Source organism: Delphinus delphis, chromosome X (assembly GCF_949987515.2).
Source record: "Delphinus delphis chromosome X, mDelDel1.2, whole genome shotgun sequence".
In the NCBI taxonomy this organism is placed as follows: Eukaryota; Metazoa; Chordata; class Mammalia; order Artiodactyla; family Delphinidae; genus Delphinus; species Delphinus delphis.
In genome coordinates, this window is record NC_082704.1 from 72,828,350 (window position 1) to 72,855,822 (window position 27,473).

A 27,473-nucleotide genomic window follows, 5' to 3' on the forward strand; every position below is an offset into this window, starting at 1 on the left:
AAACAAGACAGACTTAATAGATATTTATAGAACATTCCATCCAAAAACAACAGAATACAATTTCTTCTCAAGTGCTCATGGAACATTCTCCAGGATAGATCATATCTTGGGTCACAAAACAAGCTTTGGTAAATTTAAGATATTTGAACTCGTACCAAGTATGTTTTCCGACCACAACACTATGAGACTAGATATCAATTACAGGAAAAAATCTGTAAAAACTATAAACACATGGAGGCTAAACAATACACTACTAAATAACCCAGAGACCACTGAGAAAATCAAAAAGTACCTAGAAACAAATGACAATGAAAACATGATGACCAAAAACCTATGGGATGCAGCAAAGGCAGCTCTAAGAGGGAAGTTTAGAGCAATTCAAACTTATCTCAAGAAAGAAGAAACATCTAAATAAACAACCTAAATTTACACCTAAAGTAATAAGAGAAAGAATAATAAATATCCCCAACGTTAGTAGATGGAAAGAAATCATAAAAGTCAGAACACAAACAAATGAAAAAAAAATGAAGTAAATGATAACAGAAATCAATAAAATTAAAAGCTGGTTCTTTGAGAAAATAAACAAAATTGACAAACCATTATCCAGACTCATCAAGAAAAAAAGAGAGAAGACTCAAATTAATAGAATTAGAAATCAAATGGAGAAGTAACAACTGACACTGCAGAGCTACAAAGTATCATGACAGACTGCTACAAGCAAATATATGCCAAAATAATGGACAACCTGGAAGAAATGGACAAATTCTTAGAAAAGCACAACCTGCTGAAACTGAACCAGGAAGAAATAGAAAATATAAACAGGCCAATCACAAGCACTGAAATTGAGACTGTGATTAAAAATCTTCCAACAAACAAAAGCCCAGGACCAGATGGCTTCACAGGAGAATTCTATCCAACATTTAGAGAAGAGCTAACACCTATCCTTCTCAAACTCTTCCAAAATATAGCAGAGGGAGGAACACGCCCAAACTCATTCCACGAGGCCACCATCACCATGATACCAAAATCATACAAAGATGTCACTAAAAAAGAAAGCTATAGGCCAATATCACTGATGAACATAGATGCAAAAACACTCAACAAAATATTAATGAGCAGAATCCAACAGCAATTTAAAGGGATCATACACCACGATCAAGTGGGGTTTATCCCAGGAATGCAAGGATCTTCAATATACACAAATCAATCAATATGATACACCATAATAACATTTTTTACATCATTATTGGAGTATTATTGCTTTACAATGGTGTGTTAGTTTCTTCTTTCTAACAAAGTGAATCAGTTATACATAGACATATGTGCCCATATCTCTTCCCTCTTGCATCTCCCTCCCTCCCACCCTCCCTATCCCATCCCTCTAGGTGGTCAGAAAGCATGGAGTTGATCTCCCTGTGCTATGTGGCTGCTTCCCACTAGCTATCTATTTTACATTTGGTAGTGTATATATTAACAACTGACAGAGAAAAAATATATGATCATCTCTGTAGACGCAGAAAAATCTTTTGACAAAATTCAACACCCATTTATGATAAAAACCCTCCAAAAAGTAGGCATAGAGGGAACTTACCTCAACAAGATAAAGGCCATATATGACAAAACCCACAGCAAACGTCTTTCTCTGTGGTGAAAAACTGAAACGATTTACACTAAGATCAGGAACAAGACATGGTTGCTCACTCTCACCACTATTATTCATATAGCTTTGGAAGTTTTAGCCACAGCAATCAGAGAAGAAAAAAAAAATAAAAGAATCCAAATTGGAAAAGAAATAGTAAAACAGTCCCTGTCTGCAGATGTCATGATATTATACACAGAGAATCCTAAAGATGCTACCAGAAAACTACTACAGCTAATCAACAAATCTGGTAAAGTAGAAGAATGCAAAATTAATGCACAGAACTCTCTCACATTCTTATACACTAATGATGAAATATCTGAAATAGAAGTTAAGGAAACACTCCCATTTACCATTGCATCAAAAGAATAATATACCTAGGTATATACACACCTAAGGAGACAAAGGACCTTTGTGCAGAAAACTATAAGAAACAGATGAAAGAATTTAAGATGGTACAAACAGATGGAGAGATATACAATGTTATTGGATTGGAAGAATCAAAATTGTGGAAGTGACTATTAAACCCAAAGCAATCTACATATTCAATGCAATCACTATCAAACTACCAATGATATTTTTCCAAAGAACTAGAACTAAAAAATTCACATTTATTATGGAAACACAAAAGACCTCAAAGAGCCAAAGCAATCTTGAGAAAGAAAAATGGAGCTGGCGGAAGCAGGCTGTCTGACTTCAGAGTATACTACAAAACTACAGAAACAAAGACAGTATGATACTTGTAAAAAAAAAAGAAATATAGATCAACAGAACAGGATAGAAAGCCAGGAGATAAACCCACATGCATATGATCACCTTATTTTTGATAAAGGAGGCAAGAAATTTCAATGGAGAAAAGACAGCCTCTTTAATAAGTGGCACTGGGAAAACTGGACAGCTACATGTAAAATAATGAAATTAGAACACTCCCTAACACTATACACAAAAATAAACTCAATTTGGATTAAAGACCTAAATATAAGGCCAGACACTATAAAACTCTTAGAGGAAAACATACACAGAACTTTCTGTGACATAAATCCCAGCAAGATACTTTTTGAGGCACCTCCTAGAGAATGGAAATAATAACAAACAAACAAACAAAAAAAACCAAATGGGACCTAATGAAACTTAAAAGCTTTTGCACAGCAAAGGAAACCATATACAAGACGAAAAGATAACCCTCAGAATGGGAGAAAATATTTGAAAATGAAGCAACTGACAAAGGATTAATCTCCAAAATATACAAGCAGCTCATGAAGCTCAATACCAAAAAATAAGCAACCCAATCCAAAAATGGGCCGAAGACATAAAAAACATTTCTCCAAAGAAGATATACAGATTGCCAACCAACACGTGAAAGGATGCTCAACATCACTAATCATTAGAGAAATGCAAATCAAAACTACAATGAGGTATCACCTCACACCGGTGAGAATGGCCATCATCAAAAAATCTACAAACGATAAATGCTGGAGAGGGTGTGGAGAAAAGGGAACCCTCTTACACTGTTGGTGGGAATGTAAACTGATACAGCCATTATGGAGAACAGTATGGAGGTTCCTTAAAAAACTATAATAGAATTACCATATGACCCAGCAATCCCATTACTGGGCATATACTCTGAGAAAACCATAATTAAAAAATACATATGCAACACAATGTTCATTGCAGTTCTGTTTACAATAGCCAGGACATGGAAGCAACCTAAATCTCCATCTACAGAATGGATAAAGAAGATGTACATATATACAATGGAATGTTACTCAGCCATATAAAGGAAGTAAATTGTGCAATTTGCAGAGCTATGGATGGACTTAAAGACTCTCATACATATTGAAGTAAGTCAGAAAGTGAAAAACAAATTCCATATGCTAACACATATATATGGAATCCCAAAAAAAAAAAAAAGGTCCTGAAGAACCTAGGTGCCTGATGGAATAAAGACACAGACGTAGAGAATGGACTTAAGGACATGGGAAGGGGGAAGGGTATTTTGGGACGAAGTGAGAGAGTGGCATTGACAAATAAACACTACCAAATGTAAAATTGATAGCTATTGGCAATCAGCCACATAACACAGGGAGATCAGCTCAGTGCTTTTTGACCACCTAGAGTTGTAAGATAGGCAGGGTGGGAGGGAGATGCAAGAAGGAGGAGATAAGGGGATATATGTGTATGTATAGCTGATTCACTTTGTTATAAAGCAGAAACTAACACACCATTGTCAAGCAACTATACTGCAATAAAGTTGTTAAAAAATAAATTTTAAAAAATTTAAAAAAATTTAATAAATATACAAAATAAAATGGACACTTTTACAAAGGACAAGGAAGGACACCACACAATGATCAAGGGATCAATCCAAGAAGAATATATAACAATTGTAAATATTTATGCTCTCAACATAGGAACACATCAATTGATAAGGCAAAAGCTAACAGCCATAAAAGCGGAAATCAACAGTAACCCAATAATAGTAAGGCACTTTAACACCTAACTTTCATCAATGAACAGATCACCCAGACAGAAAATTAATAAGGAAACACAAGCCTTAAATGTCCTATTAAACCATACAGACTTGTTCGATATTTAATGGACATTCTTTCTGAAAGCATCAGAATACATTTTCTTCTCAAGTACACACAGAATATTCTCCAGCATATATCACATCTTGGGTCACAAATCAAGCCTTGGTCAATTGAAGAAAATTGAAATCATATGAAGCATCATTTTTTTTCTTTTTTTTTTTTTGTGGTATGCGGGCCTCTCACTGTTGTGGCCTCTCCTGTTGCGGAGCACAGGCTCCAGATGCGCAGGCTTAGTGGCCATGGCTCACAGGCCTAGCCACTCCACAGCATGTGGGATCTTCCCAAACCAGGGCACGAACTCATGTCCCCTGCATCATCAGCAGGTGGACTCTCAACCAGTGCACCACCAGGGAATCCCTCAAGCATCATTTTTGACTAAAATGCTATGAGATTAGAAATCAATTTCAGGGAAAAGCGGTAAAAAACACAATCACATGGGGCTTCCCTGGTGGCACAGTGGTTGGGAGTCTGCCTGGTGATGCAGGGCACATGGGTTCATGCCCTGGTCCGGGAGGATCCCACGTGCCGTGGAGTGGCTTGGCCCATGAGCCATGGTCGCTGAGCCTGCGCGTCTGGAGCCTGTGCTCCACAACGGGAGAGGCCATGACAGTGAGAGGCCCGCGTACCGCAAAAAAACCCACAATCACATGGAGGAAAAGCCATATGTTACTAAACAAACCATGGGTCACTGAAGAAATCAGAGGAAATAAAAAAAGACCTAAAGACAAATGACAATAAAAGCGCAATGATCCAAAACCTATTGCACACAGAAAAAGCAGTCCTAAGAGTGAAGTTTATAGCAATATAATCTTACCTCAGGAAACATGAAAATTATCAGATAAACAATCTAACATTACACCTACAGTAACTAGAGAAGGAAGAACAAACAAAATCCAATGCTAGTAGTAGGAAAGAAATCATAAAATCAGAACAGAAATAAATGAAATAGTGACAAAGAAAACAATAACAAAGATCAATGAAACTAAAAGCTGGTTCTTTGAGAAGATAAAGTTGATAAATCTTTAGCCACACTCACCAAGATAAAAAGGGAGAAGACTCAAATCAATAAAATTAGAAATGAAAAAGGAGAAGTTACAATTGACACCAAAGAAACACAAAAGATCATAAGAGGGCTTCACTGGTGGTGCAGTGGTTGAGAGTCTGCCTGCCCATGCACGGGACATGGGTTCGTGCCCTGGTCTGGGAGTATCCCACATGCTGCAGAGCAGCTGGGCCTGTGAACCATGGCCACTGAGCCTGCGCATCTGGAGCCTGTGCTCCGCAACAGGAGAGGCCACAAGAGTGAGAGGCCTGCTTACTGCAAAAAAAAAAAAAAAAAAAAAAAGATCATAAGAGACTACTGAAACCAACTATATGCCAATAAATTGCACAACCTAGGAGAAATGGACAAATTCATAGAAAGTTACTACCTTCCAAGACTGAACCAGGAATAAATACAAAATATGAACTGACAAATCAAAAGTTCTGAGGTTGAAACTGTAATTTACAAATTTCCAGTGAACAACCATCCAGGACGAGACAGCTTCACAAGTGAATTCTATCAAATATCTAGGGAAGAGTTAAAACCTGCCCTTCTGAAAATCTTCCAAAAAATTACAGAGGACAGAAAGCTCCCGAGCTCATTCAGCGAGGCCACCATCACCCTGATACCAAAATCAGACAAAGATATCACAAAAAAAATTACAATCCAATATTACTGATGAACATAGACACAAAAATACTCAAGAAAATCCTAGAAAACTTAATCCAACAACAAATTAAAATGATCATACACCATGATCAAGTGGGATTTACCCCAGGGATGCAAGGATGCTTCAATATGAACAAATCCATCAGTGTGATATACCACATCAATGAACTGAAGAATAACAACCAAATGGCCATCTCAATAGACGCAGAAAATGCTTTTGTCAAAATTTAACACCAGGGGGATGAGGGGAAGATGGCGGAAGAGTAAGACGCGGAGATCACCTTCCTCCCCCACAGACACACCAGAAATACATCTACACGTGGAACAACTACTACAGAACACCTACTGAACGCTGGCAGAAGACCTCAGACCTCCCAAAAGGCAAGAAAGTCCCCACGTACCTCTGTAGGGCAAAAGAAAAAAGAATAAACAGAGACAAAAGGATAGGGCCGGGACCTGCACCAGTTGGAGGGAGCTGTGAAGGAGGAAATGTTTCCACACACTAGGAGCCCCTTCGCAGGCAGAGACTGCGTGTGGCGGAGGGGGAAAGCTTCAGAGCCGTGGAGGAGAGCACAGCAACAGGGGTACGGAGGGCAAAGCAGAGAGATTCCCACACAGAGGATCGGTGCTGAACGGCGTTCACCAGCCCCAGAGGCTTGTCTGCTCACCTGCCGGGGTGGGCGGGGCTGGGAGCTGAGGCTAGGGCTTTGGTTGGAGTGCAGGGAGAGGATAGGGATTGGCGGCATGAACAGAGCCTGCAGGGGGTTAATGCGCCACGGCTAGCCGGGAGGGAGTCCGGGGAAATGTCTGGACCTGCCAAAGAGGCAAGAGACTTTTTCTTCCCTCTTTGTTTCCTGGTGCAGGAGGAGAGGGGATTAAGAGCACTGCTAAAAGGAGTTCCAGAGACAGGCGCGAGCCACGGCTAAAAGTGCGGACCCCAGAGATGGGCATGAGATGCTAAGGCTGCTGCTGCCACCACAAAGAAGCCTGTGTGCCTACACAGGTCACTATCCACACCCCACTTCCGGGGGACCTGTGCAGCCCACCACTGCCAGGGTCCCGGGATCCAGGGACAACTTCCCCAGCAGAACACACGGCACACCTCAGGCTGCTGCAACATCATGCCGGCCTCTGCCGGCACAGGCTCGCCAGGCACTCCATACTCCTCCCTCCCCCGAGCCTGAGTGAGGCAGAGTACCTGAAGCAGCTGCTCCTTTAACCCCGTCCTGTCTGAGCGAAGAACAGACACCCTCCCTATACGCAGAGGCGGGGCCAAATCCAAAGCTGAGCCCCAGGAGCTGTGAGAACAAACAAGAGAAAGGAAAATCCCTCCCAGCGGACTCAGAAGCAGCGGATTAAACCTCCACAATCAACTTGATGCACCTTGCATCTGTGGAATACATGAACACACAATGAATCATCCCAAATTGAGGAGGTGGACTTTGAGAGCAAGATTTATTAATTTTTCCCCTTTTTCCACTTTTTGTGAAAGTGTATGTGTATGCTTCTGTGTGAGATTTTGTCTGTATAGCTATGCTTCCACCATTTGTCCTAGGGTTCTGTCCGTCCGTTTTTGTTTTTGTTTCTTTCTTTTCTTAAAACATTTTTTTCCTTAAAAATTATTTTTATTTAAATAACTTTTATTTTATCTTACTTTATTTTATCTTCTTTCTTTCTTTCCGTCCTTCAGTTCTTCCTTCCTTCTATCCTTTCTTCCTCCCTCCCTCCTTTCTTTCCTTCCATTCTTCCTTCCTTCCTTCCTTCCTTCCTTCCTTTTTCTTTCTTTCTTTCTTTCTTTCTTTCTTTCTTTCTTTCTTTCTTTCTTTCTTTCTTTTCCTTCTTTATTTCTTTCTTCCTTTCTTTCATTCTTTCTATCTTTCTTTCTTTCTAATTTTTTTCCCTTTTATTCTGAGCTGTGTTGATGGAAGGCTCTTGGTGCTGCAGCCAGGAGTCAGTGCTGTGCCTCTGAGGTGGGAGAGCCAAATTCAGGACACTGGTCCACAAGAGACCTCGCAGCTCCACATAATATCAAATGGTGAAAATCTCCCAGAGAGCTCCACCTCAACACCAGCACCCAGTTTCACTCAACGACCAGCAAGCTAGAGTGCTGGACACCCTATCCCAAAAAACTAGCAAGACAGGAACACAACCCCATGCATTAGCAGAGAGGCTGCCTAAAATCATAATAAGTCCACAGACAACCCAAAACACACCACCAGTCGTGGACCTGCCCACCAGAAGACAAGATCCAGCCTCATCCACCAGAACACAGGCACTAGTCCCCTGCACCAGGAAGCCTACAAAACCCATTGAACCAACTTTAGCCACTGGGGACAGACACCAAAATCAACGGGAACTATGAACATGCAGCCTGCAAAAAGGAGACACCAAATACAGTTAAATAAGCAAAATGAGAAGACAGAAAAACACACAGCAGATGAAGGAGCAAGGTAAAAACCCACCAGACCTAACAAATGAAGAGGAAATAGGCAGTCTACCTGAAAAAGAATTCAGAATAATGATAATAAAGATGATCCAAAATCTTGGAAATAGAAGAGACAAAATGCAAGAAATATTTAACAAACCTAGAAGAAATAAATAGGAAAAAAGTAATGATGAGCAACACAATAAATGAAATTTAAAATACTATAAATGGGATCAATAGCAGAATAACTGAGACAGAAGAACGGATAAGTGACCTCGAAGACAAAATAGTGGAAAAAACTACTGCAGAGCAAAATAAAGAAAAAAGAATGAAAAGAACTGAGAACAGTCTCAGCGACCTGTGGGACAACATTAAACACACCCACATTGGAATTATAGGGGTTCCAGAAGAAGAAGAGAAAAAGAAAGGAACTTGAGAAAATATTTGAACAGGTTATAGTTGAAAAAGTCCCTAATATGGGAAAGGAAATAGTTAATCAAGTCCAGGAATCACAGAAAGTACCCTACAGGATAAATCCAAGGAGAAATACGCCAAGGCACATACTAATCAAAGTCTCAAAAATTAAATACAAAGAAAACATATTAAAAGCAGCAAGGGAAAAACAACAAATAAGACACAATGGAATCCCCATAAGGTTAACAGCTGATCTTTCAGGAGAAACTCTGCAAGTCAGATGGGACTGGCAGGACATATTGAAAGTGATGAAGGAGAAAAACCTGCAACCAAGATTACTCTACCCAGCAAGGATCTCATTCAGATTTGATGGAGAAATTAAAAACTTTACAGACAAGCAAAAGCTGAGAGAGTTCAGCACCATCAAGCAAGCTTTACAACAAATGCTAAAGGAACTTCTCTAAAGAAGAAACACAAGAGAAGGAAAAGACCTAAAATAACAAACCCAAAACAATTAAGAAAATGGGATTAGGAACATACATATTGATAATTTCCTTAAAGGTAAATGAACTAAATGCTCCCACCAAAAGACACAGATTGACTGAATGGATACAAAAACAAGACCCATATATATGCTGTCTACAAGAGACACACTTCAGACCTAGAGACACATACAGACTAAAAGAAAGGGGATGGAAAAAGATATTCCATGCAAATGGAAACTAAAAGAAAGCTGGAGGAGTAATTCTCATATCAGACAAAATAGACTTTAAAATAAAGGCTATCAGAAGAGACAAAGAAGGACACTAAATAATGGTCAAGGGATTGATCCAAGAAGAAGATATAACAACTGTAACTATTTATGCACCCAACATAGGAGAACCTCAATACATAAGGCAAATACTAACAGCCATAAAAGGGGAAATCGACAGTAACACATTCATAGCAGGGGACTTTAACACCCCATTTTCACCAATGGAGAGATCATCCAAAATGAAAAAGAAGGAAACACAAGCTTAAAATTATACATTAAACAAGATGGACTTAATTGATATTTATAGGACATTCCATCCAAAAATAACAGAATACACATTTTTCTCAAGTGCTCATGGAACAATATCCAGGATAGATCATATCATGGGTCACAAATCAAGCCTTGCTAAATTTAAGAAAATTGAAATTGTATCAAGTACCTTTTCCAACAAAAACGCTATGAGACAAGATATCAATTACAGGAAAAAATGTGTGAAAAATACAAACACATGGAGGCTAAACAATACACTACCTAATACCGAAGTGATCACTGAAGAAATCAAAGAGGCAATAAAAGAATACCTAGAAACAAATGACAATGGAGACATGACGACCCAAGACCTATGGGATGCAGCAAAAGCAGTTCTAAGAGGGAAGTTTATAGCAAGACAATCCTACTTTAAGAAACAGGAAACATATCAAATAAACAACCTAGCCTTGCACCTAAAGCAATTAGAGAAAGAAGAACAAAAAAAAACCAAAGTTAGCAGAGGGAAAGAAATCATAAAAATCAGATCAGAAATAGATGAAAAAGAAATGAAGGAAACGATAGCAAAGATCAATAAAATTAAAAGCTGGTTCTTTGAGAAGATAAACAAAATTGATAAACATTAGCCACACTCATCAAGAAAAAAAGGGAGAAGCTGCAAATCAATAGAATTAGAAATGAAAAAGAAGTAACAACTGACACTGCAGAAATACAAAAGATCATGAGAGATTACTACAAGCAACTCTATGCCAATAAAATGGACAACCTGGAAGAAAGGGGCAAATTCTTAGAAATGCACAACCTGCCAAGCCTGAATCAGGAAGAAATAGAAAGTATGAACAGACCAATCACAAGCACTGAAATTGAAACTGTGATTAAAAATCTTCCAACAAACAAAAGCCCAGGACTAGAGGGCTCACTGGCGAATTCTATCAAGCATTTAGAGAAGAGCTAACATCTATCCTTCTCAAACTCTTCCAAAATATAGCAGAGGGAGGAACACTCCCAAAATCATTCGATGAGGCCACCATCACCTTGATACCAAAATCAGACAAGAATGTCAAAAAGAAAGAAAACTACAGGCCAATATGACTGATAAATATAGATGCAAAAAGTCTCAACAAAATACCAAGAAACAAAATCAAACAACACATTAAAAGGATCATACACCATGATCAAGTGGGGTTTATTCCAGGAATGCAAGGATTCTTCAATATATGCAAATCAATCAATGTGATACACCATATTACCAAATCAAAGGAGAAAAAGCATATGATCATCTCAATAGATGCAGAGAAAGCTTTCGACCCAACTCAACAACCATTTATTATAAAAACCCTCCAGAAAGTAGGCATAGAGGGAACTTTCCTCAACATAATAAAGACCAGATATGACAAGCCCACAGCCAACATTGTCCTCAATGGTGAAAAAGTGAAACCGTTTCCTCTAAGATCAGAAACAAGGCAAGGTTTCCCACTCTCACCAATCTTATTCAACATAGTTTTGGAAGTTTTAGCCACAGCAATCAGAGAAGAAACCTAAATAAAAGGAATCCAAACTGGAAAAGAAGAAGTAAAGCTGTCGCTGTTTGCAGATGACATGATACTATACACAGAGAATCCCAAAGATGCTACCAGAAAACTACTAGAGGTAATCAGTGAATTTGGTAAAGTAGAAGGATACAAAATTAATGCACAGAAATCTCTGGCATTCCTATACACTAATGATGAACAATCTGAAAGTGAAATCAAGAAAACACTCCCATTTACCATTGCAACAAAAAAGAATAAAATATCTAGGAATAAACCTACCTAAGGAGACAAAATACCTGTATGCAGAACATTAGAAGACACTGATGAAAGAAAGTAAAGATGATACAAATAGATGGAGATATATACCATGTTCTTGGATTGGAAGAATCAACATTGTGAAAATGACTCTACTACCCAAATCAATCTACAGATTCAATGCAATCCCTATCAAACTACCATTGGCAATTCTCACAGAACTAGAACAAAAAATTTCACAATTTGTATGGACACACAAAAGACCCCAAATAGTCAAAGCAATCTTGAGAACGAAAAATGGAGATGGAGGATTCAGGACCCCTGACTTCAGACTATACTACACAGCTACAGTCATCAAGACAGTATAGTACTGGCACAAAAACAGAAAGATAGATCAATGGAACAGGATAGAAATCCCAGAGATAAACCCATGCACATATTGTCACCTTATCTTTGGTAAAGGTGGCATAAATGTATAATGGAGAAAGGACAGCCTCTTCAATAAGTGGTGCTGGGAAAACTGGACAGGTACATGTAAAAGTATGAGATTAGATCACTCCCTAACAGCATACACAAAAATAAGCTCAAAGTGGATTAAAGACCTAAATGTAAGGCCAGAAGCTCTCAAACTCTTAGAGGAAAACATAGGCAGAAATTCTACAACATAAATCACAGCAATATTCTTTTTGACCCACTTCCTAGAGAAAAGGAAATTAAAAGAAAAATAAACAAAAGGGACCTAATGAAACTTCAAAGCTTTTGCACAACAAAGGAAACCATAAACAAGATCAAAAGACAACCTTCAGAATGGGAGAAAATATTTTCAACTGAAGCAACTGACAAAGGATTAATCCCCCAAATTTATAAGCAGCTCATGCAGTTCAATAACAACAAAACAAACAACCCAATCCAAAAATGGGCAGAAGACCTAAATAGACATTTCTCCAAAGAAGATATACAGACTGACAACAAACACATGAAAGAATGCTCAACATCATTAATCACTAGAGAAATGCAAATCAAAACTACAATGAGATATCACCTCACACCACTCAGAATGGCCATCAACAAAATATCTAGAAACAATAAATGCTGGAGAGGGTGTGGAGAAAAGGGAACACTCTTCTACTGCTAGTGGGAATGTGAATTGGTACAGCCACTATGGACAACAATATGGAAGTTCCTTAGAAAACTACAGGTAGAACTACCATATGACACAGCAATCCCACTACTGGGCATATACCCTGAGAAAACCATAATTCAAAAAGAGTCATGTACCAAAATGTTCATTGCAGCTCTGTTTACAATAGCCAGGAGATGGAAGAAACCTAATTGTCCATCATCGGATGAATGGATAAAGAAGATGTGGCACATATATATAATGGAATATTACTCAGCCATAAAAAGAAACGAAATTGAGCTATTTGTAATGAGGTGGATAGACCTACAGTCTGTCATACAACGTGAAGTAAGTCAGAAAGAGAAAGACAAACACCGTATGCTAACACATATATATAGAATTCAAGAATAAAAAATGTCAGGAAGAACCTAGGGGTAAGACAGGAATAAAGACACAGACCTACTAGAGAATGGGTTCAGGATATGGGGAGGTGCAAGGTTAAACAGTGACAAAGCGAGAGAGAGGCATGGACATATATACACTACCAAACGTAAAATAGATAGCTAGTGGGAAGCAGCCACATAGCACAAGGAGATCAGCTCAGTGCTTTGTGACCACCTAGAAGTGTGGGATAAGGAGGGTGGGAGGAAGGGAGACGCAAGAGGGAAGAGATATGGGAATATATATATATATATATATATATATATATATATATATATATATATATATACACATATATATATAAAACTGATTTACATTTTTATAAAGCAGAAACTAACACGCCATTGTAAAACAATTATACTCTAATGAAGATGTAAGAAAAAAACATATTAAGGCATATTAAAACCTTACATTAAGGAAAGCAAAAAAAAAAAATTAACACCAATTTATGAAAAAAGCTCTCCAGAAAGTGGGCATAGAGGGAACATTCCACAATATAATAAAGGCCATATTTGACAAACCCACAGCAAACATCATCATCAGTGGTGAAAAACGGAAAGCATTTCCTCTCTGATCAGGAGAAAGACAAGGAAATTCACTCTTACCACTTTTATTCAACATTGTTTTGGAAGTTCTAGTCATGGCAATCAGAGAAGAAAAATAAATAAAAGTAATCCAAACTTAAGAAGAAGTAAAACTGTCACTGTTTGCACGTGACATGATACTACACATAGAAAATCCTACAGATACTACGAGAAAACAACTAGAACTCATGAATGAATTTGATAAAGTTGCAGGGTACAAAATTAATACACAAAAATCTCTTGTATTCTGATACACTAACAATGAAAGATGAGAAATTAAGGAAACAATCCCTTTACCATTGCATCAAAAAGAGTAAAATATGTAGAAATAAGTCTACCTAAGGAGGCAAAATACCTCTACTCAAAAACTATATGATAGTGATGAAAGTAATCAAAGATGATGTAAACAGATGGAGAGATATACTATTTTTGTGGATTGGAAGAATCAATATTGTGAAAATGACTATACTACCCAAAGCAATCTACAGATTCAGTGCAATCCCTATCAAATTATCAGTGACATTTTTCACAAAATTAGAACAAAAAATTTGCATATTTTTATGGAAACACAAAAGACCTTGAATTGCCAAAGCAATTTTGAGAAAGAAAAACAGAGCTGGAGGAATCTGGCCCCTGACTTCAAACTATATTATAAAGTGACATTCATCAAAACAGCATGGTATTTACACAAATACAGAAATATGGGTCAATGGAACAGGATAGAAAGTCAAGAGATAAACCCATACATTTATGGTCACCTAATCTATGACAAAGTAAGCAGGAATATACAAAAAGGAAGACAATGTCTGCAATAAGTGGTGCTGGGAATACTGGACAGCTACATATAAATGAATGAAATTAGAAAACTCCCTATCACCATACACAAAAATAAATGCAAAATGGATTAAAGAACTAAATGTAAGGCAAGATACTATCAAACTCCTAGAGGAAAACATAGGCAGAAGAGTTTCTGGCATAAATTGCAACAGTATCTTTTGTGATCCACCTCCTGGAGTAATGAAAATAGAAAGAACAATTAATAAATGGGATCTAATGAAACTTAAAAGCTTTTGCACAGCAAAGGAAACCATAAACAAAATGAAAAGGCAACCCTCAGAATGGGAGAAAATATTTTCAAATGAAGCGACCAACAATGGATTAATCTCCAAAATATATAAACAGCTCATGGAGTTCAATATAAAAAAAAAACCCACTCAAAAATGGGCAGAAGATCTAAATCGATATTTCTCCAAAGAAGACATACAGACGTCCATAAAGCTCATGAAAATATGCTCAATATCACTTATTATTAGAGAAATGCAAATGAAAACTACAATGAGATATCACCTCACAGCTGTCAAAATGGCCATTATCAAAATATCTACAGAGAATAAATGCTTGAGAGTGTGTGGAGAAAATGGAACCTTCCTACACTGTTGGTTGGAATGTCAGTTGGTACAGCCACTATGGAGTACAGTATGGATGTTCCTTAAAAAACTAGAATTAGAGCTACCATATGATGCAGCTATCCCATTTCTAGGCATTTATCCAGAGAAAACCATATTTTGAAAATACACATGCACCCCAATATTCATTTCAGCAATATTTACAATAGCCAAGACATGGAATCAACCTAAATGTCCATCGACAGAGGAATGGATAAAGAAGATGTGGTACATATATACAATAGAATATTACTCAGCCATAAAAATAGAAAGAACTAATGCCACTTGCAGCAACATGGATGGACCTAGAGATTGTCATACTGAATGAAGTAAGTCAGACAAAGACAAATATCATATGATATCACTTGTATGTGGAGCCAAAAAAAATGGTACAATGAAATTTATTCACAAAACAAAAGTTGAGTCACAGATGTAAAAAACAAACTTATAGTTATAGGGGAGAAAGGGGTGGGGGGAGGGATAAATTGAGAGATTTGGATTGACATATATACACTACTATATATAAAATAGATAACTAATAAGGACCTATGGTATAGCACAGGGAAATCTACTCAGTACTCTGTAATGACCTGTGGGGGAGGGAACATAAAAAAGAGTTGATATATGTATGTGTTATCACTGATTCACTTTGCTGTACACCTGAAACTAACACAACACTGTAAATCAACTATAATTCAATAAATATTTTTTAAGTGGTGCTGGCAAAACTGGACAGCCACATGCAAAATAATGAGATTTGAACATTCCATCAGACCATATACAAAAGTAAACTCAAGAGAGACTCCCGTCAAGCCTCTTAGATAGCCTCATCCACTAGAGGGCAGACAGCAGAAGCAAGAAAAACTACAATCCTGCAGCCTGTGGAACAAAAACCACATTCACAGAAAGATAGACAAGATGAAAAGGCAGAGGTCTATATACCAGATGAACGAACAAGATAAAACCTGAGAAAAACAACTAAATGAAGTGGATATAGGCAACCTTCCAGAAAAAGAATTCAGAATAATGATAGTGAAGATGATCCAGGACCTCGGAAAAAGAATGGAGGCAAAGATCAAGAAGATGCAAGAAATGTTTAACAAAGACCTAGAAGAATTAAAGAACAAACAAACAGAGATGAACAATACAATAACTGGAAGGAAAACTACACTAGAAGGAATCAAGAGCAGAAAAACTGAGGCAGAAGAACGGACAAGTGATCTGGAAGACAGAATGGTGGAATTCACTGCTGTGGAACAGAATAAAGAAAAAAGAGAGAAAATAAAAGAACTCTGGGACAACATTAAATGCAACAACATTCACATTATAGGTGTCCCAGAAGGAGAAGAGAGAGAGAAAGGACCAGAGAAAATATTTGAAGAGATTATAGTTGAAAACTTCCCTAACATGGGAAAGTAAATATCCACCCAAGTCCAGGAAGTGCTGAGAGTCCCATACAGGATAAACCCAAGGAGAAACACGCAGAGACACATAGCAACCAAATTGGCAAAAATTAAAGACAAAGAAAAATTATTGAAAGCAGCAAGGGAAAAATGACAAATAGGACACAAGGGAACTCCCATAAGGTTAACAGCGGATTTCTCAGCAGAAATTCTACAAGCCAGAAGCGAGTGGCATGATATACTTAAAGTGATGAAAGGGAAGAACCTACAACCACGATTACTCTACCCAGCAAGGGTCTCATTTAGATTTGATGGAGAAATCAAGAGCTTTACAAACAAGCAAAAGCCAAGAGAATTCATCACCACAAAACCAGCTCTACAAAAAATGCTAAAGGAACTTCTCTAAGAGGGAAACACAAGAGAAGAAAATGACCTACAAAAACAAACCAAAAACAATCAAGAAAATGGTCATAGGAACATACATATAATTACCTTAAACGTGAATAGATTAAATGCTCCAACCAAAAGACACAGGCTTGCTGAATGGGTACAAAAACAAGACCCATATATATACTGTCTACAAGAGACTCACTTCAGACCTAGAGACACATACAGACTGAAAGTGAGGGGATGGAAAAAGATACTCCATGCAAATGGAAATCAAAAGAAAGCTGGAGTAGCTATACTCATATCAGATAAAATAGACTTTAAAATAAAGAATGTTACAAGAGACAAGGAAGGACACTACATCATGATCAAGGGATCAATCCAGGTAGAAGATAGAACAATTATAAATATATATGCACCAAACATAGGAGCACCTCAATACATAAGGCAATTGCAAACAGCTATAAAAGAGGAAATCAACAGTAACACAATAATAGTGGGGAACTTTAACACCTCACTTACACCAATGGACAGATCATCCAAAATGAAAATAAATAAGGGAACAGAAGCTTTAAATGACACAATAGAAAAGATAGATTTAATTGATATTTATAGGACATTCCTATCCAAAAACAGCAGATTACACTTTCTTCTCAAGTGTGTATGGAACATTCTCCAGGATAGATCACGTCTTGGGGCACAAATCAAGGCTCAGTAAAATTAAGAAAATTGAAATCATATCAAGCATCTTTTCTGACCACAACACTATGAGATTAGAAATGTGTTACAGGGAAAACAATGTAAAAACACAAACACATGGAGGCTAAACAATACGTTATGAAATAACCAAGAGATCACTGAAGAAATCAAAGAGGAAATCATAAAACACCTAGAGACAAATGACAATGAAAACACGATGATCCAAAATGTATGAGATGCAGCAAAAGCAGTTCTAAGAGGGAAGTTTATAGCTATACAAGCCTACCTTAAGAAACAAAAAAATCTCAGGTAAACAATCTAACCTTACACGTGAAAGAACTAGAGAAAAAGAACAAACAATACCCAAAGTTAGCAGAAGGAAAGAAATCATAAAGATCTGAGCAGAAATAAATGAAATAGAAACAAAGAAAACAATAGCAAAGATCAATAAAACTAAAAGCTCATTCTTTGAGAGGATAAAAAAAATTGATAAACCATTAGCTAGACTCATCAAGAAAAAGAGGGAAAGGACTCAAATCAATAAAATTAGAAATAAAAAAAGGAGAATTTACAACAGACACCACAGAAATGCAAAGCATCCTAAGAGACTACTACAAGCAACTCTATACCAGTGAAATGGACAACCTGGAAGAAATGTACAAATTCTTAGAAAGGTATAACCTCCCAAGACAGAACCAGGAAGAAACAGAAAATATGAACAGACCAGTCACAAGTACTGAAATTGAAACTGTGATTAAAAATCTTCCAACAAACAAAAGTCCAGGAGCACATGGCTTCACAGGTGAATTCTATCAAACATTTAGAGAAGAGCTAACACCCATCCTTCTCAAACTCTTCCAAAAAATTGCAGAGGAAGGAACACTCCCAAACTCATTCGATGAGGCCACCATCACCCTAATACCAAAACCAGACAAAGATACTACAAAAAAAGAAAATTACAGACCAATATCACTGGTGAATATAGATGCAAAAATACTCAACAAAATACTAGCAAACAGAATCCAACAACACATTAAAAGGATCATACACCACAATCAAATGGGATTTATCTCAGGGATGCAAGGATTCATCAATATACACAAATCAATCAATGTGACACACCATATTAACAAACTGAAGAATAAAAACCATATGATCATCTCAATAGATGCCGAAAAACCTTTTGAAAAAATTCAACACCCATTTATGATAAAAACTCTCCAGAAAGTGGGCATAGAGGGAACCTACCTCAACATAATAAAGGCAAACACACAGCAAACATCATTCTCAATGGTGAAAAACTGAAAGCATTTCCTCTACGATCAGGAACAAGACAAGGATTTCCACTCTCTCCACTAGTATTCAACATAGTTTTGGACGTCCTAGCCATGGCAATCGGAGAAGAAAAATACATAAAAGGAATACAAATTGGAAAAGAAGAATTAAAACTGTCACTGTCTGTAGATGACATGATACTGTACATAGACAGTCCTATAAATGCCACCAGAAAACTACTAGAGCTAGTCAATGCGTTTGGTAAAGTAGCAGGATACAAAATTAATTCACAGAAATCTCTTGCATTCCTATACACTAATGACGAAAAATCTGAAAAAGAAATTTTGGAAACACTACCATTTACCATTGCAACAAAAAGGATAAAAAACCTAGGAATAAACCTACCTAGGGAGACAAAAGGCCTGTATGCAGAAAACTATATGACTCTGATGAAAGAAATTAAACAGATTAAACAGATCTCTCCAACAGATGGAGAGATGTACCATGTTCTTGGATTGGAAGAATCAATATTGTGAAAATGACTATACTATGCAAAGTAATCTACAGATTCAATGCAATCCCTATCAAATTACCAATGGCATTTTTTATGGAACTAGAACAAATCATCTTAAAATTTGTATGGAGACAAAAAAGAGCCTGAGTAGCCAAAGCAGTCTTGCGGGGAAAAAAACGGAGTTGTAGGAATCAGACTCCCTGACTTCAGACTATACTACGAAGCTACAGTAATCAAGACAATATAGTATTGGCACAAAAACAGAAACATAGATCAATGGAACAAAATAGAAAGTCCAGAGATAAACCCACGCACCTATGATCAACTAATCTATGACAAAGGAGGCAAAGGTATACAATGGAGAAAAGACAGTCTCTTCAATAAGTGGTGCTGGGAAAACTGGACAGCTACATGTAAAAGAATGAAATTAGAATACGCCCTAACACCATACACAAAAATAAAGTCAAAATGGATTCGAGACCTAAATGTAAGACCAGACACTGTAAAACTCTTCAAGGAAAACATAGGAAGAACACTCTTTGACATAAATCACAGCAAGATCATTTTTTTTTTTTTTTGCGATACGCGGGCCTCTCACTGCCGCGGCCTCTCCTGTTGTGGAGCACAGGGTCCGGACACGCAGACTCAGCGGCCATGGCTCATGGGCCCAGCCGCTCCATGGCACGTGGGATCCTCCCAGACCGGGGCACGAACCCGTGTCCCCTGCATCGGCAGGCGGACTCTCAACCACTGTGCCACCAGGGAAGCCCCAGCAAGATCTTTTTTGATCCACCTCCTAGAGTAATGGAAATAAAAACAAAAATAAACAAATGGGACCTAATGAAACCTAAAAGCTTTTGCACAGTAAAGGAAACCATAAACAAGATGAAAAGACAACCGTCAGAATGGGAAAAAATATTTTCAAATGAATCAACGGACAAAGGATTAATCTCCAAAATATATAAACAGCTCATGCAACTCAATATTAAAGAAACAAACAACCCAATCCAAAAATCGGCCGAAGACCTAAATAGACATTTCTCCAAACAAGACCTACAGATGGCCAAGAAGCATATGAAAAGATGCTCAACATCACTAATTATTAGAGAAATGCAAATCAAAACTACAATGAGGTATCACCTCACACCAGTTAGAATGGGCATCATCAGAAAATCTACAACCAACGAATGCTGGAGAGGGTTTGGAGAAAAGGGAACCCCTTGCACTGTTGGTGGGAATGTAAATTGATACAGCCACTATGGAGAACAATATGGAGGTTCCTTAAAAATCTAAAAATAGAATTACCATATGATCTAGAAATCCCACTACTGGGCATATACCCAGAGAAAACCATAATTCAAAAAGACACATGCACCCCAATGTTTGTTGCAGCATTATTTACAATAGCCAGGTCATGGAAGCAGCCTAAATTCCCATCGACAGATGAATGGATAAAGATGATATGGTACATATATACAATGGAAAATTACTCAGGCATAAAAAGGAAGGAAATTGAGTCATTTATTGAGATGTAGACAGATCTAGAGACTGTCATACAGAGTGAAGTAAATCAGAAAGAGAAGAACAGATATCGTATATTAACATATATATGTGGAAACTAGAAAAATGGTACAGATTAGCCAGTTTGCAGGGCAGAAGTTGAGACACAGATGTAGAGAACAGACGTATGGACACCAAGGGGGGAAAACTGCAGTGGGATGGGGATGGTGGTGTGCTGAATTGGGCGATTGGGATTGACATGTATACACTGATGTGTATAAAATTGGTGACTGATAAGAACCTGCAGTACAAACAAATAAACAAAACAACTAATACTATATTTCCTTTGGGTTATTTGTATGGAAATATGTTAATATAAGTGTTTCAGACATTACATGAAATTTCTAAAAATCTTTAAAAAAAAAAGTAAGCTCAAAATGGTTTAAAAACTTAAAACCACTGAAACTCCTAGTGGAGAACATAGGCAGAACACACTTTGATACAAACCACAGCAATATTTTCTTGGATATCTCTCCTAAGGCAAAGGGAATAAAAGCAAAAAAAAACAAATCATCCCTAATTAAACTTAAAAACTTTTGCACAGCAAAGGAAACCAAATAAAAAAAAAAACCCAAAACACAGTCTATGAAATGGGAGAAAATATTTACAAATGATGCAACTTACAAGAGGTAAATATACAAAATATACAAACTGTTCATCCAACTCAATATCAAAAAGCCAAACAACCCACTCTGAAAATGAGCAGAAGAACTGAATAGACATTTTTGCAGTGAAGACATATAGATAACTAACAGGCCTGTGAAAAGACGCTCAGTATCCCTAAATTATTAGAGAAATGCAAATCAAAACAACAATGAGATATCACCTCACACCTGCCAAGATAGCTATCATGAAATTGTCTACAAATTACACATGTAATTTGGAGAGGATGTGGAGAAAGTGGAACAACTATAAACTGTTGGTGGGAATGTAAATTGGTGCAGCCAGTATAGAAAACAGTATTGAGGTTCTCAAAAAACTAAAAGAGAACTACCATATGCTCCAGCAATTCTACTCTTGGGTATATACCTGGAAAAAACAAAAATGCTAATTCAAAAAGATACATGCACCTCAATATTCATAGCAGCACTATTTACAATAACAAAGATATGGAATCAACTCTAGTGTCCATCAACAAACAAATGGATTATGAAGATGTGGCAGATATAGATAGATGATAGATAGGTAGATAGATAGATAGTTGTCCAAAAAGTTTGTCCACGTTTTTCTGTAAGATGTAATGGAAAAACCCGAACAAAGTTTTTGGACAAAAATATACATTTTCAATTGGCTGCAAAACAACAGCCATCTAATAACAAATGCTTCTCCACCCTCACCCTATCACAGCTCTGGGAGAATCATGGGTCTAACCATGGGTGTGGTGGGGGTGGCATTGCAAAAAGCCAGGGTGAATGGGAGTAGCCAGTGACGGGATGGTCAGTCGCCACCCCCCGTGTGCACAGAGCCCTCTGTATATGATAAGATATTACTCAGCCATAAAAAAACAGAAGAATGAAATACTGACATTTGCAGCAATGTGGATAGGTCTAGAGAATATTATGCTTAGTGAAATAAGTCAGATAGATAAATTCAAATGCTGTATGATATCACTTATATGTGGCATCTAAAAATAAAACAGGTGAATGTATATAACAAAACAGAAACAGACTCACGGACATAGAGAACAAACTAGTTGCTACCCTTGTGGGCAAGGGGGATGGGTGAGATGGGGTATATGATTAACAAACATATACACAAACAACTATTTATAAAATAAATAAGCAAGAAGGATGTACTGTACATCACAGGGAATTATGACCACTATCCTATATTAACTTATATTAACTTATAATGGAGTATAATCTGCAAAACTACTGAATCATTATGCTGTACTCCCAAAACTAACATAATATTGTAAATCAACTATACTTCAATGAAAATAAATTTTAAAAATAAATACAATTTTGAAGTAAAATGAAAAAAAAACCACCACAATTAGATACCACCTCATACCTGTCCAAATGGCTATCATCAAAAATCTACAAATAACAAATGTTGGTGAGGATGCTGAGAAAAGGGCATCCTTGTACAGGGCAATGTAAACTGTTGTAGCCACTGTGGAAAACAGTATGGAGTTTCCTCAAAAATACTGAAAATGTATATGCCATATGATCAAGCAATTCCACTCCTAGGTATGTATTCAAAGAAAATGAAAACACTAATTTTGTATGATACATGCACCCCAATGTCCATCGCATCACTATTTATAATAGCAAAGATATGGAAGCAACTTGTGTCCATCAACAGAAGAATGGATAAAGAGGCTGCGGTCTATCTCTCTATCTATCTACAGAGAGAGAGAAAGAGAGAGGGAGGGAGAGAGGGAGGGAAGGAGGGAAAGAAGGAAAGTGGAATATTATATATTAAAAAATGAAAATTTGCCATTTGAAACAACATGGATGAAACTGGAGGGTATTATGCTTACTGAAATAAGTCAGAGAAAGACAGATACTGAATATTATCATGTATATGTGGAATCTAAGAAATAAAACAAATGAGTGAATGTAACAAAACAGAAACAGATGCACAGATATAGAGAACAAACTAGTGGTTACTAGTGGGGAGAGGGAAAGGGGGAAGGGGCACAATAAGGGTAGGGGATTATGTGGTACAAACTACGATGTATAAAATAAATAACCTACAAGGATATATTGTACAGCACAAGGAATATAGCTAATATTTTATAATAACTGCAAATGGAGTAAAATCTATAAAAAATATTGAATCATTATGTTATACACCTGAATCTAATATAGTATTGTAAATCAAATATACTTCAATTTAAAAAAAATATTTTCAGGTGGCTATGCTTTGAAAAACACTCCATGGAAATACTGTGCTGTACAAGACAAAATTTGACAAACATGTTTGAAGATATAGCATGATGGCATTGAAAGGCCATGGATACAGAATTAAAACATACCAGGGTTCAAGTTCTGTCTTTTCACCAATCTGAGTCTGAGTCTGAGTTTCTTCATGTGTAAAAAACAGAAGTTAAAAGTATTTTATAAGGCTTTGTGAATATTAAATCTATATAAATCAAAAGAAAATTTTATATTTATTTGGGGAAATACTGTTAGCCATATTTTCATCAAATTTAGAGAATATGTTCAGGATGATCTACTTTACAATATAGGTTCATCATGTGCTTGAAATTCTCTTTGATATCACCTAGGGTGTACTTCAAAAATAGGCAGTCATTTTTCAGATAAACTAAAATCAAATGGTGGATTTTTCCCCAAAAAATGGAGAATATTTCTTAAACAGGCATATTTATATCAGAATATCTTAGTCTTTATATAAGTATACATATTTTATACATATTTATATAAGTATAGAATATATCGATATATATGTGGATGCCTTAAAATACTCTGTATTTATGTCTTAATATATATGAGAATGTGTCCCTGAAATTAACTCTTCTCTCTACTCCAGCCCCATCCATGTTGTTTTGGTTTGGCCCTTTGCTGGCAGGTTTATAGATCTGAAATGCGACCTTCTCCACAGACGCAGCCTCTTGGGAACTCTACTCCTATCACTTTCTCTCTGATTGTTCCTGTCTCTGGGAACAGCCTTGCTAGGCCAGTCTACCTTTCCTTACCCTACTTGGAATTCTTATAAACACAGTGTTCTACTTCTTGATACAAAATCCATCATCCTCTCTTCCTCTGAAAAAGAGAAAGTTCATAGTCTCTGAGATGCACAGCATATTGACTAAATTAAAGCAAAGTGATGGTAGGCTAGGAGATGGTAGATGCTGGTGCCAATAGAGATGAGCAGGTGAAAGTTTTCCTACTGGCTTGAACCATCCACCTATGTCCCTACTCTCAGTCTAGTGAATAAGGCACTGTAATGAATGAAACAGGTACACAGAGAAAAATGTTCCATACAATGTGATAAGTGCAAAGATGAATATAAGCACAGAGTAATATGGGACCACATTTGGGAGAACCCAGCCCAGAAGTGGTAGAAGAAACAAGAGTGGTGAGTGAATATTTCAGGAAGGACATGGAGACCACTTGAAGGATGAACAGAATTTATTAATTCACAAAGGACGTGGTTCAGCGTAGGGTGAGGTAGGGGCACCACAGGCATTAGGAGAACTTAAGCAAAGGCACAAATCAAATAGAAATACTAGAGTTAAAAGCTACAGTATGATGAATTAAGAAGAGACCTGGGGGAAAGCAAGGTCAGGATAAAGAAGATACTCGAAATACATGTCAGGCAACCCAGAAAGCAATGATGAGACTCCTAAACAGGAAAATAATATAGTGAAAGTTATGATGGGCAAACATACTCTGGTAGAAGTGTAGTGCTTGTATTTGTGGCATGTAAGTAGACAACAAGGAAATTAATTAGGAGTCCAGGTAAGAAACTATTTGGGTCTAAACAAGCCTCAACAGAAGCTGAAGAAGTTGCAGTTGCTCCCTGTGTTATCTAGAGCCAAAAACTTAGCTTCCCGGTTAAGTGGGTACAGGATTGCCGGTACACTTATTGTGTCTTTTGCCTTTCATATGTTATTGATATTATATAAGGATGCTTCATAATTCCATTTGTCCAATTTTCTCACTTTGTGTTCTTATATCACCCATCAATCAAAGGCTTCTGGAATCTTCCCCAATAGAGACCTCAAATGCCAAAATCCATTTAATCTGAGGTACCCCTCTCAGTGGGGTCAGCTGTGCTCCTATGGAACTTGACTGTAAAACTAAATTTTAAAAAATTAGATAAAGTTGGTTTGTGCTGGCTCTGAAAACATTCCTGACCCATCCTTGGGCCTGGTCCTCTCACTAAACTCTGCTACCCATTATTGCCCTGGATTTTGGATTCCTAACTTGTTTTGACTTGACCTTATTTCCTGATCACCCTTTCCTGGCTCTGGTGTCCAGCTTTTGGAATCACCAAAGGCTTTTGAACATGATTGACCCTTCTTTATTGCAAATCCTGTGTAATACTGAAACTTCTGACACTCCCTCCCCGCCCATCTCCATAGTGCCTACCAGTTGAGGAGTGAGACTATTCACTTGGAAAAACCTGGTAGAATTTCCCTTAGCAAATCTCAAGGCATCTTTGGAGCAGTGTTTCCCAAGTTGCATTCAGTAGAAAACTAGAATTCTGAAAAGTATCAAAAAGTGTACTATAGAACAGAAGATTTTACAGTCAAATATGTTTGGAAAAGCCTGGATTTTCTAGTCCTTCTGTGGTGACTCATAAAAACCAACACATTTAAACCGCTCCGAGGAGTCTTTTCATAAAGAAATGTGTTTAGGAATTTCCTGGTGGTACAGTGGTTGAGAATCCACCTGCCAATGCAGGGGACATGGGTTGGAGTCCTGGTCCAGGAAGATCCCACGTGCCGCGGATCAACTAAGCCTGTGCACCACAACTACTGAGCCTGCACTCTAGAGCCTGCGAGACACGACTACTGAAGGCCGCGCGCCTAGAGCCCATGCTCCGCAACAAGAGAAGCCACTGCAATGAGAAGCCCGTGCATCACAACAAAGAGTAGCCCCTGATCGCTGCAACTAGGGAAAGGCTGTGCACAGCAAAGAAGACCCAATGCAGCCAAAAAAAAAAGAAGAAGAATAAAAAAGAAATGTGTTTAATGTTTAACACAGCACTTACAAGCTTATTTGGCCAAGGAAGCATTTTGTTTCTTACAGAATATCTGTGAAAATCCTGTAGTATACAGTTGTAGTGTACAATTTGGGGAATATTAGTCACACATTTGGCTTGCTTCAGTATCTTTTAAAATGCCATAAGAAACTGGTATGGTGAAAATAATTAAGTTTTGGAGTCAGGCAGAAGTCCTGGCTTCCAGCATTTGCTCCCCAATTCATCGCTTGTATTATATGGCCTTGAACAAGTCCCTTAAATTTTTCCCCCATCTGTAAGAGTAACAAAGAAATACTAACAGCAGCCACAATAAAATTCTCATTTACTGAGGATTCACTACATGCTAAGTAACCGTGTAAAACTCTATATAAATGTCAGTTGTTATTATAAAAAATAAAAATGTTTTTCAATTGTGGTTCAAGTCCTTTCATCCCACTTCTCTTTCCCTTAGATGACCAAGGTTTTGGGAGAAATGATATTAATAAGCTTATTATTTAATCCAAGTGACAGAGTCAGGCTTTGATCTTTATAAGCCCAGTGTTTCTGCTTTCTTCCTTCTCTCTCATGCAGAGCTGCTCTTCCACCTTTTCTGTATATTCATTTCCATTTGGGAAGTGTAGGGCTGCTTAAGTGCCATTATTTTCTTGGTTGCATTACCAGGTTAGAAGTTTTATTGAGGTTTTATGTATTGAAGTAGCATATCTTCCATTTTACATTGCTTGTACTAATCAGAACCATGTCTTCAGAGGTGGCAACAGCAGGGGTGTGAGGTGACATT